Source organism: Sinohyriopsis cumingii, chromosome 2, assembly GCF_028554795.1.
Source record: "Sinohyriopsis cumingii isolate HCF-2022 chromosome 2, ASM2855479v2, whole genome shotgun sequence".
Lineage (NCBI taxonomy): Eukaryota > Metazoa > Mollusca > Bivalvia > Unionida > Unionidae > Sinohyriopsis > Sinohyriopsis cumingii.
Window position 1 is genome coordinate 61,234,888 of NC_142962.1, and position 13,297 is coordinate 61,248,184.

Below are 13,297 nucleotides of genomic sequence, written 5' to 3' on the forward strand. Positions count from 1 at the left end.
AATGTCACTTAAATAAATATAATTAATTGTACGTTTACGTTTCATGTGCACCATAAAAATGGACATATATTTATAAGCAATGGTTCAGTCTAATGTAAGTCTAAATACCATACCTACTGTGGCTATAATCAGCATTAGGTCTCTTGAAATGTGCAGCTTTGGTACAATTCTAAACTTTTTTCTAAACAAAGATGTCATTTTCTTTTCAATATAGTTTTTGTTTAAGAATTTGTTTCAGGTAAGGCCTTTGTTGTGCTCTTTTCAAAGTTGTACAATTTTACATCTCTTAATGTAAGACTATGCATGTAGTAATGGTTTAGTCTCATGTAAGTCTAAAACATGTAGTAATGGTTCAGTATAATGTAAGTCTAAAATAAGTAGTAGAGGTTCAGTCTAAATTAAGACTAAAACAAATTGTAATGGTTCAGTCTAATGCAAGACTAAAGTATGTAGTAATGGTTCAGTGTAATGTAAGTCTAAACTATGTACTAATCCAACAGTCTAATGTCAGGCTAAAACATGTTGTAATGTTTCATTCGAATGTAAGACTAAAACAGTATTCATATTAATATATGCTAAAACGTAGTAATGGTTCAGTCTCTTGTAAGACTAAACATGTAGTAATGTTCAGTCTAATATAAATCTAAAACATGTAGTAATGATTCAGTCTCATGTAAGTAAAAACATGTAGTAATGATTCAGTCTCATGTAAGTAAAAACATGTAGTAATGATTCAGTCTCATGTAAGTCTAAACATGTAGCAATGATTCAGTCTCATGTAAGTCAAAACATGTAGTAATGATTCAGTCTCATGTAAGTCTAAACATGTAGTAATGATTCAGTCTCATGTAAGTCTAAACATGTAGTAATGATTCAGTCTCATGTAAGTTAAAACATGTAGTAATGATTCAGTCTCATGTAAGTTAAAACATGTAGTAATGATTCAGTCTCATGTAAGTCTAAACATGTAGTAATGATTCAGTCTCATGTAAGTCTAAACATGTAGTAATGATTCAGTCTCATGTAAGTCAAAACATGTAGTAATGATTCAGTCTCATGTAAGTAAAAACATGTAGTAATGGTTCTGACACATGAAATTCTAAAACATGTAGTAATGGTTCCGTCTAATAGAAGTCTAAAACATGTAGTAATGGTTCAGTCTAATGTAAGTCTAAACATATAGTAAAGGTTCAGTTTCATGTAAGTCTAAAACATGTAGTAATGCTGCAGTCTAATGTATTCTAAAACATGTAGTTTTGGTTCAATCTAATGTAAGTATAAAACATGCAGTAATGGTTCAGTCTATTGTACGTTTGAAATAAATAGAAGCGGTTCAGCCTAATGCAAGATTAAAACAGGTTGCAATGGTTCAGTCTAACGTAAAACTAAAACATGTAGTAATTGTTGTCTATTATAACATTAAAATATGAAGTAATGGTTCATTCTACTGTAAGATTAAACAACAATTAATGATTCATTCTAATGTCAATCGAAACAAGTAGTCATAACTCAGTCTCATGTAAATCTAAAACGTGGAGTGATGATTCAGCCTAATTTAAGTTTAAACATGTAGTAATGGTTTAGTCTCATGTAAGACTAAAGAATGTGGTAATGAGTTAGTCTAATTTAAGTCTAAAACCTTTAATGGTTCGGTACAATGCAAAACTATAGCATGTAGTAATGGTTCAGTCTAAGGTAGGTCTAAAACATGTAGCAATGGTTAAATCTAACGTAAGACTAAAACATGTAGTAATGGTTCAGTTTAATGTAAGACTAAAACATGTAATAAAATGGTTCAGTCTCATGTAAGACTAAAACGTGTTAAGGATTCAGACTAAAGCAAGTCTAAAACATTAAATGGCTCAGTCTAATGTAAGTCGTCTAAAACATGTAGTAATGGTTCAGTCTAACGTAAGAATAAAACATGTAGTAATGGTTCAGTCTGATGTGAGTTTAAACATGTAATAATTCAGTCTCATGAAAGTCTAAACATGTAGTAATGGCTCAGTCCAACATAAGTCTAAAATATGTAGTAATGGTTCATTGTAATGTAAAAATAAAACATGTAGTAATGGTTCAGTCTAATGTAAGTTTAAACATCTAGTAATAATTCAGTCTCATGAAAGTCTAAAACATGTAGTAATGGTGAAGGTCTAACATAAGTCTAAAACATGATGTAATGGTTCAGTCTAATACAAGTCTTCAGTCTAATACAAGTCTAAAACGTCTTGTAATGATTCAATCTCATGTAAGTCTAATCATGTAGTAATGGTGCAGTCACATGTAAGTCTAAAACTTCAATCTAACATAACACTAAATTATGCAGTAATGGTTCAATGTAATGTAAGTTTAAAACGTGTAGTAATGGTTCAGTCTAATGTATGTTTAAAACATGTAGTAATGGTTCAGTCTAATGTATGTCTAAAACGTGTAGTAATGGTTCAATCCAATGTTAGGCTAAAATATGTAGTAATGCTTAATCTAATCTAAGTTTTAAAGATGCAGTAATCGTTCAGTGTATTATAAGTCTAAAACAATGAATAATTATACAGTTTAATGCTAAACTAAAACATTTAGTAATGGTACATTCCAATGTAAGGCTAAACTTGCTGTAATTTTTCAGTCTAGTGTAATTCTAAAACGTTTAATGTTTCAGTCTAATGTAAGCCTAAATCATGTATTAAAGGTTCATGAAAGTCTAAAACATGTAGTAATGTTCAGTCTAATACAAGTCTAAGACATATAGTTATTATTTAGTCTCATGTAAGTCGAAACATGTAGTAATTAATGGTTCACTGTTGCGAACTCAGCTTGTGACTCGGAAATAAAACAGATGAATTCAGTCTCATGTAAGTCTAAAACATGTAGTAATGGTTCAGTCTAATGTATCTCTAAAATAGATAGAAGCGGTTCAGCGTAATGTAAGACAAAAACATGTTGCAATGGTTCCGTCTAATGTAAGACTAAACATGTAGTCTTGGTTCAATCTAATGTAAGTCTAAAACATGTAGCATTTGTTTAGTCTAATGTAAGTATAAAATAAGTAATAGCGGTTCAGCCTAAAGTAATACTAAAACAAGTTATAATGGTTTAGTCTAATGTAATAATTAAATATTTTGTAACGCTTCAGTGCAATGTAAGACTAAAACATTTAGTACGTTTTCAGTCGAATGTAAGACTACAATATGTAGTAATAGTTCAGTCTAATCCAAGTTTAAAACATGTAGTAATGGTGCAGTCTAATGTAACTTTAAAACATGTAGTAATGGTTCAATGAAATGTAAGTATCAAACGTCTAGTAATGGTTCCGTACAATGTATGTCTAAAACAACAGAAGCAGTTCAGGCTAATGTAAGACTAAAACATGTAGTAATGGCTTATTTTTAATGGAAGACTAAACATTTAGTAATGTTTAAGTCTAGTCTAAGACTAAAACATGTAGTAATGGTTCAGTGTCGTGTAAGTCTAAAACGTGGAGTAATGGCACAGTATCTAGACAAGTAGTAATGGTTCAGTCTCATGCAAAACTAAGACATGTAGTAATGGTTAAGTCGAATTAAGTCCAAAATATGTAGTAATGGTTCCGTCTATTGTAAGTCTAAAACATGTAATGATGGTTCGGTGTCTAGACATGTATTAATGGTTCATTCTCTTATAAGACTACGACATGTAGTAATAGTTCAGTCTAATGTAAGTCCAAAATATGTAGTAATGGTTCAGTCTAATATAAGACGAAAACATGTAGTAATGCTTTAGTCTAATTTACGTCTAAAGCATATACTAGTCGTTCAGTGTGTTGTAAGTCTAAAACATGTAGTAATGGTGCAGTCTAATGCAAGACTAAAACATTTAGGTATGGTTCAGTCTAATTTAAGCCTAAACAATCTGTAATTGTTAAGTCGAATGTAAGTCTAAAACATGGTGTAATGGTTCAGTCTCATGTAAATCTAAAGCGTGGTGTAATGGTTCAGTCTCATGTAAGTCTAATATATGTTGTGATGGTTCCATCTCATATAAGACTAAAGCATGTAGTAATGATTCAGTCTAATTTAACTCTAAAACATTTAATGGTTCAGTCTAAATTAAGTATAAAACAAGTAGTATTGGTTCAGTCTAATGTAAGCCTAAAATTTGTAGTAATGGTTCAGTCTAATGTAAGTCTAAAACATGTAGTAATTGTTAGCCAATTGTTGGTCTAAAACATGTAGCTATGGTTTAATCTAATGTAAGACTAAACATGTAGTAATGGTTCAGTCTCATGTAAGACTAAAACATGTAGTAATGATTCAATCTAATGTAAGTCTAAATTATGTAATGGTTCAGTCTAGTGTATGCCTACACCATGTAGTAATGGTTAAGTCTAATGTAAGCCTAAACATGTAGTAATGTTTCATTCTAATGTAAGACTGAAACATGTAATAATGGTTCCGTCTAATGTAAGACTAAGACAGGTGTTAATTGTTCAGCTAATGTAAGTCTAAAATGTTTTGCAATCGTTCAGTCTAATATAAGTATCACACATGGAGCAACGGTTCAATCTAATGTAGAACTCAGACATGTGGTAATGGTTCAGTCTAATGTAAGTCTAAACATGTATTAATGGTTCACTGTTGCGAACTCAGCTTGTGACTCTGAAATAAAACAGATGACTGCTAGTCTAGTGCTTGGTCAAAGGGTACATTCATAATTTACACATTCATATAGCGATTTTGGCTAGTAAGTTTACATAATTCTTACGTAAGGATCAATTAGTCTTCCTGCTATTTTTGTTAATTTCTGACAGAGATCAATACAAAATGGACACGAGCTATCACACTTAGCTTTTTAAACCAAATGTCCTTGCAATGTATAAACATTTATTATGAGTTCATCAGTCTTACAAATTTCGCTCTTGCTCACTTCAGTTTTAATATGTAGGACAGATTCGTGCCTTTTAATAATTTTATTCTACCAAATGACATCCTCCTACCCATTAACCATCCAAACATTAAGTATCGATCATGTCCACAGGCACTTGATTCCGGGGTAAACTAATGTGTACACTCACCAATTAACGCAATGTTACTCTCGCCGGTCACTTTCTTACCCCTCGATGACTCCGATATGCGCATTCAGTCACTCATAACGGACACCACCGTAAAGAAGACACTCCACACCTATCATCCTTTACCACTCATGTAACCTTGCTGATTCTGAGGGGCCAATTTTGCGAAAGGTTTATCCGTTGCTTCGTGTATTCCACACACTGATAATAATTCCAGGGCTAAACGTACGGTCTACTTCGGAGTGAATGCGATTTGATCGTGATTGCTTCAGTGTTTGGTTCTTTCATTGAATAAGCCTTTTCAAACATCGCTTTCAATCGTTATATCTCGGCTTATCCCGGCAATTATATAATCAGAATATCCACGGTATTTTCTGTCATGTCGTTTCCCTGTTCCGATCGTTACATGTGCTATGTGATACTTTCCTGGAAAATATTTGACGACATTTTTTGACATGATGTCATTTCTTTAAATAGCTATAAAGCTTCTGAACAGCTACATAGGTGATCTCTGGTTGTGCGTAAAGAAAGATATTTTTAAAAGAAAAAATTGTAGACTTTTTTAATTAATAGTTAAGAAATTACCCGAATATCAACTGACATGTTATCTACATAATGTTATAGATTGCTTTGTAAACATTTCTCTGTATGCTAAATTATATCAATCTTATTTAGGATTTACCCTGTCAAGAAAACTAAAGGATTAACTTGGTTAGTTCTTGAATAGTTATTTGTCACAAATTTGCATACCCAAACACAAAATTGAATCTCAGAAAGGATTTACCTTGTCAAGAAAACAAAAAATGATTAACTTGTTTAATTCTTGTGCAATTATAAGTCACTACTTTGCATTCCCAAACACAAAATTGAATCTCATATAGGATTTACATTGTCAAGAAAACATAAGGATTACCTTGGTTAATTCTTGTGTAATTATATCACACTAGTTTACATATCCATACACAAAATTTTATTCAAAATTTATACATGTCATGATCTGTAGAGCTAACGGAACTTAACCAACTACGTGAGGTAGGTGATTGGGTTTTGTTATGTAACAATTTACTCTTCGTAAAGTAAAGCTATTTTATTTTGACAAATTGCACTTGTTTAAGCACTGTATGTGTGTTTTGAATGTAAAATGAATAAATCACAATTATTTGCTGTTGAAAAGGATGTTGAGGGCCACAATATCATTTTGTTAGGCGAAAGTGGGACATGCAAAATTTTGTGGTTAAGGAAATACAAAAGAAATTGTCAGCAGCAGGTAAAAATGTCAGTGTATCTGGCACAACAGGCATTGCAGCACTGAATGTGAAAGGATGCAAAGTGCATTCCTGGTCTGGGATTGGTGATGGTCGATATGACAGTAATGAACTATGTAGAAAACATCTCACTGATGAAAGTTTGGTTCATATAAACAAAATGTTTTGAAAGCAGACTGTTTGATAATTGATGAAATTTCTATGTTTCACTAAAACCTTTTGAGCAACTTGAATATGTATGTAGAATGATTAAACATTCAGATTTATATTTTGGAAGTATACAAGATATTGCAAGTGGTGACCTTTTCAGCTTCAGCTTCTACCTGACCTAATGACATATGATTAGGATGAATAGTGTTACAAATCCACCATTTTGGCAATGGCATTTGAGTATAAAATTGTCCTTGATGAGGTCATAAGAAAAGATGAATTAGATTTCATAAATGCTATCAATGATGTTTCAAAGGTAGAAATCTATGAAGATACATAAAACGTGATCTTGAGGCTGGTGAGACCTGTCCCCGCTGAAGAAGACCCAATAAGACTCTATGGATGGAACTTTGACTGTGAAGTATATAATGCATGCAAACCTATGGAAATGGATGGCGTATCAAAGTGTTATCAGTCAAGAGACGAGGGTAAAAATAATTGGTGCAATAAAATGTGTGTTCCAAAACTGTTGCACTTGAAAAATTGGCTGTCCAGTTATGCTGGTCAAAAACTTAAGCTCAGCACTATTAATTGGTTTACAGGGAAAGAATGTGGCAATGAAGGAAGACTCTATGACAGTTAATTATGAAAATAATTTAGTTCAATTGGGAAGAGAACATTTTACTGTTTACAGTACCATTGATAAAAAGACTGTAGCCACAAGGCATCAAATTCCACTCATTCTGTCTTTCAGCATTACCATTCACAAGGGACAAGGATTGACTTTACAGAGTTGAAGTTGATGCATCAAATATTTTTGCACCAGGTCAGTTAGGTGTGGCAAGGGGGAGAACTAGAAAGAAAAAGGGACTAAGCATTGTTAGCTTCAATTCAAACTCTGTGGTTCCACATTGATCTTGCACGTATAAAATCTACAATACAAGTTTTTTTTACAGGTTGATTCAAGTTTAGAATGCTGTAGACATTCTGTTTCTTTATTAGGGAACGTCAGTGTTGACTTTGATTATGAAACATGTTTTGATTCTAATAACTCTGACTTTTCTGATGGAGAAATTTTACAAGTTGATGAAATGTTGTCCATTGGGGATGACATGCCTGCTTCATGTAAAGATGTAGGTTAACCACATTTGACTCTGACATTTTAGAATATCATGTTGACCATACAAAATGGAACAAATTATACCAGATAATGCAATAACACCAGAGCAAATGAGATTACAAGTAACACTAACAGAAATCTTCAAAAAGCCACTGGAAGAGTTGAATACATTTTTTGAGATATTGTACCAAAATTATCAAAGTATCTTTAGTAAAGGATGTGGTAATATAGAGGTCAGAAAACCAGATTCTAAGACGTGGACTGAATATTATTCTGAAATTTAGCAGTTTTCAGTGTCTTAGGAATGCATCAATATTCTTTAAAATTTCTTGATTTCTGTGCCAATGATGATAACTTTTTGCATCTGGAAAGATTTTTGACAGAATTTTTAAAATTGTTTTGGACAAAGATACTTCTGATAATTTCAATACCACACAAAAACCTTCCATACCTGTATCAGTGACAGGACAAGGAATATTAAGGAATATTGCAGGTAGATGTATTGCAAAGAGCAGATACCATAATATGAGAAAAGGAAAGAACAGCTTGTACAGAAAGGACAACATTAACTTGGTCAGTCAATGTTTCTTACAATTCAAAATGTTAGACCACCTTAAAACTTTAGCTGTTGGTTTGGAAAACAATAGTAATTATAAAGTGACCATGCACGAGACACAAAGAAGACAGAATATCAACCATGGTCTAACTAACATCAAGGACTCTATTTGAATTTTTCTTGCAATGTAGAGGAATTACTTTGGCATGCTACAGGGAGTTTTCAATATTGTAAGACTGTAATAGTTAAGAATGAGACACTGTTTGAAAATTGGAAGCTGCTGTACATAAAGTTTGATCCCGGTATAAGTGTCACACATGTGGACAACACCATGATTGCTTCATGTATCAGAGATCTATATTATAATTTGATAGATTGTTACTGTAGAATAGGTGACACTCAGTTTAGATAAGACACCGTTTTCAGTCTTGGAACATTGAAATCAGACAGTTTGAGAAAGAGGGTGGTCATGAGATCAAAGCACAAACACAGTAGTGATACATTAGGCATGGACTTGACATATATCCTGGAAGATCAGTCTGAAAATAAACTGTATTCTCATTTAAAACTGAAATCACAGATTTATGATCTGAAGGCTGTAATATTTACTAGCTTCCTGAAATCGGATCTGATTTAGGCATGTAAAGACTATGGCATAGAAGCAGGAAATGTAGAGAAGAGTGGTCTAGTTAATACACTCTGTAATGTAATACCTGGTTTGAATGAAATGTCAATGCCATATTTTTAGTACAGAATAACCATGTTGCCAGTTCTTGGAAAGCTAGTAATAATCAAGACACTTCCAGCTGTAGCAAAAGCCAGCCATGTACTAGAAAAAATATATTGGGAAGAGGAAAATGGAAATGAAAGGGTAAAGGAAAGAAGAAAATGGAAACTTATGACAAAAATAAAACAGATAATTCAGTTTGCTCTCTATGTAGACGTCATTATTCAGAGGGCGAGTTGTGCATTCAGTGTGATTTGTGTAACGGTTTGATTGGTTTTGTGATGGCATAGATGGGGAAACGTGGAGTAGCACAGAAAATAAAAAACGGTTCTGTACCGAATGCTCTTAAAATAGAGTCAATGCTATATCAGACTTCACATATATAACTATGGTAATTGTGTTGTATTTTGTCATTGTGCTGTTGGGCTTTGGTTACATACACTGAACTCACATTCACTTGTTTGTATCAGTAAAAATGGAAAACCTAATAACAATTTGATCCTCCACTCTCAGTTGACATGTTACGTGTGAGTAAAGGCTGGTGTTATCATTAATTTACCCCCATTTAACTAAAATGTACTGTCTTTAGTTTGCATCACCCTAAATTAGAGTTTTATATATTAAGGATAAGTATTCAAATTTCTATTTAGTTTGTAAATAATTAAAAGGATGGCTTCACCAAAATGTAGCCTCTTGTCCTCAATTTCTTTTTTCCTTTTACATTATTTGAGCATGCTAATTACTTTTGCTGTCCTTACCACCATTATTGCCGCACTCCTGTATTCCATATTGAATAGGGCAAGGTTGCCTGGCTCATACATATCTTTATAGTATCTTCTCATACATTTTACAAGATGAGATTGTGAATTGACTTAAGTGTACACACACACACACACACACACACACACACACACACATATATATATATATATATATATATATATATATATATATATATATATATATATATATATATATATATATATATATAAGTTGTTTCAGTTTGTGTGAAATGCAATTACTCAAGTGATATTTTACAAATATTAAGAATAGTACATGGACAGAAGATAGAAGAATGACATTACCTCATTTTTATCTCATAAAAATAGCAAAAACATAGATATTTTCCAATGAATTTCTCTTATTTTGATATGACATATTTAAATGACAAGAGAGTAGCCAGTAGTATGATGACTACATATTGTGAACATGAAGTTTAAGATAACAATCTACCTGTATTCAGTAAGTCACTAGTATAATGAAGGACTAGATATTTTTAACATGAAGTTTAAAATCAGTTTTCCCATGCCATCTATTTTTGTAATATTAATGTTGTTCTATATTAACAACCCACATTAGTATTTTTTAGAATATAGCTCACTGTCTTAGTTTTTAATTCTTTGTAAAATATTTTTTTAAAGGTGGCATCAGAAAAATTTAGCCTCTTGTTATCAATTTTTGTCTTAAATAATTTGTATTGTGGGACCAATTCAATATATGTATATAATTCAATGTTCGTTTGTGTTTGGGTAATGCAAATACTCATGTGATGTCTTACAAATATTAACTATTTATCTTAAATATTACTAAGACATTTATACTTAATCATGATATAAGGATTCAACTGTTTTATGTAAAGACATTTTTGTAATTCCTGCCTGGACAGGTGATCAAAGCAATTCCATTACCTTTTGAATGTAACAATCCAGAAATGTATGGTATTTTTGACCAAACTTAAATGAGATTGGTATAGAAATTAGAGGCCGACCGAAAATCGGTTTCGGTTTCGGTTTCGGCGCCGAAAGTTGGCAAATGGCCTCTTTCGGCATAGTTTCTGTTTCGGCCGAAGCCAAAAAGTTAGCTTTCAGTTTGCTTTCGGTTTCGGCCGAAAGTGATATTGACTTTCGGTCATCAGCCGAAGATCTATTTTAACTTTCAGAATGCAACGCTAGTGCTGCGTCTATTACTCTGCTTGTCGGCCGGTCAGTCGGCGCTAGGCAATTCTAGGCACTGTTGTATTTCAGTCTACTCGCGTGTTGAATACAGAGATTTTGAAGTCTGACAATATTGATAATTTCAGTTAGTTAAACTGTAGCGAATTAATCTGTGTGAAGTAGAAAATTGAGCTTAATAATAAACGGATTAGTTAATCACCGCAAAGAATGTCGGAAAATGCAGTGTGGGATTACTTCACAAAATTCGATTCTGATGCAAGCAAGGTGCAGTGCAAAGAATGCAACAAACTGTTATCACTTGGCAGCGATAAACCAAGACTTCAGACAGTTTCAGGCTTGAAAGGTCATCTGGCCAGCTGCCACAAGGAGCTCCATGGTACGTATCTCAAGAGGTCCATGAACGACGGCACAGAGCGTGCCTCGGAAAAGATGATGATGGAAGAGAAAGCGACTAAACATGCATTACCGAATTTTGTACCGACGTCCTTGACATCAGTGGTCGAGAGCAGAATGGTCTGGCCTGATGACCACGTTGCAGTTCAGAGAATTGATAAGTGCATTATGGACTTGATCGTTGTCGACATGTTACCCTACTCAGTTGTTGAAGTGTAGCATTGCATCATGACCCAGGCCCATTTAATAAATCTTGTGTTCGGCAACTTCGGTTTATCTTTCGGTTTCGGTTTCGGCCGAAGGTGTAGTTAAACTTTGGGTTTCGGCTTCGGTTTCGGCCAAAAGTCAATTTATAACTTTCGGTCTGGTTTCGTTTTCGGCCGAAACCAGAAATTTAGTTTCGGTCGGCCTCTAATAGAAATACGGTGTAGCCATTGCAAGAGAAATGTATGGTATTTGTTACCAATTATAAATGCGATTGTTATAAAAACAGGTAGTAGCCTTTGGAACATAAATGTATGGTATTTGTGACCAATTTTAAATGAGATTGGGATAGAAACTGGGTGTAGCCATTGAAACAGAAATGTATGGTATTTTTGACCAAGCTTAAATGAGATTGTGATAGAAACAGGGGGTGGCCATTGGAACTGAAATGTATGGTATTTGTGACCAGGCTTAAATGATTGGGATATAAACAGGGTGTAGCTATTGGATTAGAAGCAGATGGGCATATCTCTCCCGAGGTGGAGTCGGTTGTCAGGGTGACACCCACTGCCTGTCTCAAGCTATAAATGCTTCCATTCCCTTCATTGCCTTAACATGGAAATAACAATAATATAGATATACTTTCCATAAATATATATTCTTACGTATGTGACATATTTAAATGACAAGATATAGCTGAAGAACTACTTATTACAAATGTGAAGTTAGATAACAATCTAGCTGTATTCAGTAAGCCAGTAGTATGATGAAAGACTACTTATTGTGAACATGGAGTTTATGATGACAAACAACCTTTGTTCAGTGTGACGAAAGACTGCTTATTGTGAACGTGGAGTTTAAGATAACAATCTACCTGTATTCAGTAAGTCAATAGTGTGATAAAAGTCTGCTTATTGTGGCCGTGGAGTTTAAAATAACAATATACCTGTATTCTGTAAGACAGTAACGTGATGAAAGACTGCTTATTGTGAATGTGGAGTTTAAGATAACAATCTACCTGTATCCAGTAAGACAGTAATATATATATATATATATATATATATATATATATATATATATATATATATATATATATATATATATATATATATATATATATATCAGCTTTCAGTTTAAAATTATATACTTTACTCAAAACTATTAATTTAGGGTTTATTTCTGGAGGAGTGGTGATGTAAGGTTCTAATTATTTACATGATTTCATAAACGCACATCATATCTCTCTCCCTATGGGATGAAACTATATCATGTAGGTTGTCTTTGTCTACATAGTGATTTGGTGAAGGACTTACAGATTGAAAAAATACAAAGGTTATTATGACATGAAAATATAATGACACAGTATCTCGAGAAATATGCACAACAATGATCATCTGTCTACTCCTGTACATTTTGCCAAATTAAGGACACAATGTATTTATTCAAGAATGATACACGTCCAAACACGTACACTTGTGCAATATTGCAATTTGGGTGATTTGGCTTGAAAATATATTAAAGTCATCTTCACATGCATAGGAATAGCCATATCAAATATGTGATTTTATCTTAATCATGATAATTATACTTATAAAAAAAAAAGGAACCAGTCCAAAAGTAAGTAAATTAATATATAGTTGTTCAATATCAGGGTAAGAAATATTTTTAATCTGTTAGAAAACTTGAAATTTCGTTAAAACCTTTATAGGACTTGATTCCCACCCCTGTTTTTAAACACAAAATTAATAACATTTGTATACTTGCATTCTATTCGGAGGAGGAGAATAATGATAAGCCAGTTAAGTGGCAAGTGTGTCATCATTAGTTGCCTCCATAATCAAATACCTCGGCATTGGCAGGGATGGGAGGGGGTATGAACCTAA

General features: G+C 33.0%; 1 protein-coding gene across 1 annotated transcript in view; it reads right to left on the bottom strand.

Annotated features, from left to right (window-relative positions):
- LOC149805011 (galectin-4-like) overlaps nt 1-13,297 on the bottom strand; it is a 42,531-nt gene that overhangs the window by 13,589 nt on the left and 15,645 nt on the right. The gene's annotated exons all lie outside the window — the stretch shown is intronic.